This window comes from Neophocaena asiaeorientalis, unplaced genomic scaffold, assembly GCF_003031525.2.
Source record: "Neophocaena asiaeorientalis asiaeorientalis breed wild unplaced genomic scaffold, Neophocaena_asiaeorientalis_V1.1 scaffold67, whole genome shotgun sequence".
Lineage (NCBI taxonomy): Eukaryota > Metazoa > Chordata > Mammalia > Artiodactyla > Phocoenidae > Neophocaena > Neophocaena asiaeorientalis.
In genome coordinates this window covers 13,283,047-13,288,238 of record NW_020173731.1, presented here as the reverse complement: position 1 = coordinate 13,288,238, position 5,192 = coordinate 13,283,047, and the positions used below count along the sequence as shown (strand labels likewise).

At 40.9% G+C, this 5,192-nt stretch overlaps 1 pseudogene; it reads left to right on the top strand.

Annotated features, from left to right (window-relative positions):
* Nucleotides 1–2,795: 2,795 nt before the first annotated feature.
* On the top strand, nucleotides 2,796–3,745 carry LOC112403562 (annexin A2 pseudogene; annotated as a pseudogene).
* Nucleotides 3,746–5,192: the final 1,447 nt, after the last annotated feature.

The window sequence follows — 5,192 nt, the reverse complement described above, 5'->3', positions numbered from 1 at the left end:
GCGTTTCCTAGTGCCTGGTGGGACAGGGGACTGACATGTGGGGAGAGAGAGGCTGCAATGGCAGCTCCACCCCCTGTGCATCACTCAACAGTGGTGCCTTGCTTCTATGGCAGTCTGGGTTTCTTCCACAAGCATTTCCAGTTGTAGATTTCCTCCCTCCCGTCCCCTCAGGCTGTCTCCTCACAGCCAACAGCTTTTCTCCCCTTGGGTTTTCTCTCTAGTCCCCACATTCAAGCTCTCAGCCCCAGTGTGCACTGGTGGACACATGTCCCAGTCTGGGGCATGCAAGGCTGTGTCACAGACTGTCTGTGTAGGTCTCACTCTGTCCTGTCTGCCAGATACTGTCCATTTCACCCTCCTCTGACAGCCACAGATATTCCCCTTCTGTCCCAACTGATTTCCCCATCGGTGAGGAGGCTTCCCTGAATGAGGGAACCTCTTCTCTGCTTCAGTTCCCCCCCAGGGGTACAAATCCCATCCCATTTCCTCTCCTCTTCTTTTACCCTTCTTTCTTTTGTCCTACCCAGTTATGCGGGGATCTTTCTTGTCCTTTCCAGTGTCCAAGGTCTTCTGCTAGTGTTCAGGCGGTGTTCTGTGAGAATTGTTCCATCTGCAGATGTATTCTTGATGCATTTTTGTAGAGAGATGAACTCCACATTCTCCTACTCCTCCACCATCTTGGTGAAATCCAGCATAGTACTTTAGTGATTGATCCTCTCACTAAGGAAACCCAAAAATGCTGGACAAAATAATTAAAACCTATTTTTAAACGCATCAATAGACTGGGAAAAAATTACAGGTAAATTCAGAAGCCTTAACATCACATAAAAGCCAGAAATATAAGCCTGTACTAATTTCAGCATTTATAATGAGTTTCAATTTTCACAAATCTTGCAAGGCACGGAGGACTTGTCAAATGTAAAAAGTCTAACAGGAGTCCACACTCCCAGTATAATCCCATAAACCTGGAACCCAAAGGCTACAATTCATCATAAGGGTGAATTAAAAATAAGTCTGTGCTCTACCAACCTGCCTTAAACCTGGCACTGAATAGAAGGGAGAAAAACATCTCTCTTGAGAATTAGTAACTACCAGCTAGCCCTTGTGCAGATTTGCTGCACAAAATTCACACTATCTTGATGGTTCAAAAAACCTACATCCAAATATTTAATTTTTGTGTGATCCTGAGCTGGCAGTGTCCTGAGGTGCCTGGCAGTAGCAAATGGAAAACAGTCCCAAAGGAAAACATTTCAATCTAGGCATCAGAGAATTCCCACAGGTATAGGTTTAAGAAACATGAGCTTACCTAAAAAAAATCACAAAACACAAGGAAACAAGACACCATGAGTGAGGTCCCATAAGGGAAAAAGTAGAGGGCATATAGTTGTTCACAAGCTGGGGCAATTTTGCCCTCCAGGAGACATTTTTGGTTGTCACAATTGGGAGGGGAATGTGTGTGCTCTTGGCATCTAGTATATAGAGGTCAGGGATGCTGTCAAACATCCTCTAAAATGCAGGACGGCCTCTTACAATAAAGACTTATCTGGCTCAAGATGTCAATAGTGCTAACGCTGAGAAACCCTGAGATATCAGAATCATGCCTGCAAAGCTTCTATTTTTGAATCATCTGAAAAAAAACATATATAATAAGTATAAACTTAAGGAAAATGAAAGAAGAAATTTAAAATATGCATAAAGAGCAAGGGAATATATTATCAAGCAGATTTGAAGAATGCAATAAAATTTCTAAAAATGAATTAAGTAAAACAATTGAAATAAAAATTTCAGTGGAACAAACATTTTGAAAAATAGCTTGGAATTATCTAGTAAAATTAAAGGTATATATAACCTGTGACCCAAAAATTCCACTCCTAATACATAGCCTTAAGAAATTTATGCACATGTGTTTCAATATACATATACAATGATGTTCATGGCAGCATTGTTGAAAATAGTCTCCACAAAAAGGGGAAAGAACTAATCCAAATATTCTTCAAAAATAGAATAAAAAATTATAATATTCTCATGAACTATACTACTTCCCAGCAGGGAAAGTTAGTGAACCACGGGTACAAACATGGATTAATTTTTAAATATTGTGTTGAATAAAAGATGCAAGACCCATAATACAGAGTGTTACATTAAAACAAACAATAATTGATATAGCTGGTAAACTATAAAGAAAAGCAAAGAAATGATTACACTAAAGTCACAGTGATAATTATCTCTGGTGGAAGCAGTGGTGGTTGGGGATCAGAAACAGAGACACAAGGGACTTCTGGACTATTGATAATGTTCCATTTATAGGGTGATTATTTGGTATTTGTTTCATAATTAATTGTTAAGCTATACATTTATATTTTTGCACTTTTCTTAATTGTGTTACATATTCTCAATGCAAAAAAAAAGTTTAAAAAATGAAGTGGACAGGTTTAACAGCAGCTTAGACAAAGCTGAAGTGAGAATTACTGTATTGGAAGACAGATCTAAAGAAATTGTCCAGAATGCAGTTCAGAGAGACAAAGAGATAAAAAGTAGGCAAGAAAGATTGCATTGGAATTCTAAAAGACATGAGACAAAAAAGGGGCAGTATTTGAAGGGGTTGATGGCTAAAAATTTCTCAGAACTGAAGAATAGATAACTGACAAAATTGGGAAGCCCAGGTAATCACAAGCAGTTTAAATAAAAAGTAATCCACACCTATAGCACATCATAGTGAAACTTTCCAGAATGTCTAAAATTAAAAAAAAAAAGTCCACATATGGGAATGCTCATAGCTCTTGGTATGTGGCCCAGCTTCTGTCAAAATGTCTACTGCTTATGAAATTTTGTACAAGCCTAGCCTGAAGGGTGATTACATTACACCCTCAAGTACATACAGGTCAGTCGAAGCGTAGAACTCTGATGCTGAGTAGAATGCTTTGAACATTGAAACGGCCATCAGGACCAAAGGTATAGATGAAGTTACCATCATCAACATCTTGACCAAATGCAGCAATGAACAGAGACAGGATATTGCCTACCAGAGGAAGACCAAAAAGGAACTTGCATCAACACTGAAGTCAGCCTTGTCCAGCCACCTGAAGATGGTGATTTGAGGCCCATTGAAAACACATGCTCAGTATTATGCTTCTGAACTGAAAGCCTCCATGTAGGGTCTGGGGTTTGATAAGGACTGCCTCATTGAGACCATTTGCTCAAGGACCAACCAGGAGCAACAGGAAATTAACAGTCTACAAGGAAGTGTATAAGATTGATCTGGAGAAGGACATTGTTTCTGACATATCTGGTGACTTCTGCAAGCAGACGGTTGCCCCTGCAAAGGGTAGAAGAGGAGAGGATGGCTCTGTCATTGATTTTGTATTGATTGACCAAGATGCCTTCGATCTCTATTGTACTAAAGAGAAGAGGGGAGGAACTGAGGTTCTCAAATGGATCAGCATCATGATCAAGTGGAGTCTGTGTCACCTCCAGAAAGTATTTGAAAGGTACAAGAATTATGGACCTTATAACATGTTAAGCAGCATCAAGAAAGAGGTCAAAGGAGACCAGGAAAATGCTTTCCTGAACCTGGCCTAGTGTATTCATAATAAGCCCCTGCATTTTGCTCCATGAAAGGCAAGGGAACTCATTATAAGGTGTTGATTAGAATCATGGTCTCCAAATTGCTGTACTACTACATCCAGCAAGACACCAAGAGTGACTACCAGAAAGTGCTCTGTACCTGTGTGGTGGGGATGACTGAAGCCTGAGACTGTCTGAATGTCTAGAAGTAGTGCTTCTATGCTTCTAGCTAACAGTTCTAGAAAATCAGCTTGCTACTAACAGCCCCCTTGTGCCCATTCCCTGTGAGGATGATGTTAGTATTGCTCCCCTTGGCCCCAACCTTATTTTAGTTGCCTAAGCATTGCCTGCCTTTCCTGTCTAGTCTCTCTTTCAGCCAAAGAAATGAATATTCCAAGGAGTTGGAAGTGCAATCTATGATGTGAAACACTTTGCCTGTTGTGTACCTTGCATAAATAGATGATAAACTAAATTTTTATTTTAAAAATTAAGAGAAAAGAAAAGATACTAAAAGCAGTCAGAGAGAAAAGATATATAACCTTCAAGTAAATGACAATTACATTAACTCCTTTTTTCATCAATAGTGAAAGCTAGAGAACAGTACAACAATATTCCTAATGTGCTAAAGAAAAAATAAGTCTATTCCTAGAATTATTAAACTTAGTGAAAATAACATCCATGAAAGAAAGAGATCTAAAAACATTAAATAACTCATGGATTAAAGAGTAATTATAATTGAAATTAAAAATATTTAGAAAGGCTTAGAGACAAAACACTACATGTCAAACTTGTGAAATACAATTAAAGTGGTACTTTAGAGAAAAATTATAATCTTAAATGCTTATATTAGAAAATAAAACAGAAGGGGGATCAATATGGTGGTGGAGTAGGTCGTGGAGCTCACCTCCTCCCACAAATACATCTCTGTGTGGAACAATTCTCATAGAATATCTACTGAACACAGGCAGAAGACCTCAGACTTCTGAAAGGGCAAGAAAAGCTCCATGTAACCAGGTATGACAAAAGAATAAAGAAAAAGAGAGAGAGAGAATGGAATCGGAATAAGACCTGTGCCCCTGGGAAGGAGCCATGGAAGAAGAAATGTTCCCACACCCTGGAAAGTCCCCTCACTGGCGGGGAGACAAGCCAGGATAGAGGGGGAATTTTGGAGCCTTGGAGGAGAGCATGACAACAAGTCTGTGGAAGGAAAAACAGAGAGAGACCTTCACAGATGGTCGATACCACTACTGTGCACTCCCCAGCCTGAGATGCTTGTCCCCGGTGTGGTTGGGGGCTGGGTGCTAAAGCGTGGGCTTCAGAGGTCAACTTGGGGAGAGAACTGGGATTGGCTGAGTGGAGACAGCCTGAAGGGGCTGGAGCAGGGTGTGGCTGCAACTGAGGGTATATGCAGAAGAAGCCTGAGCCAGCCAGAGTGGCAAGGCACCATTGTTGGGGGGTGCTCAAGGAGAGGGGTGGGACCACGTAGGAAATTCTTTCCCCATTCAGGCTGTCAGGTAACAGGATGGCCTATACAAGCTCTGGGGGTGGGTGTGAGCCCCCACTGCCATCATGGGCTTCGGAGGTGGGTGTGGGTCCCTGCCACTTCTGAGAGAATTGGGAGTGAGTGC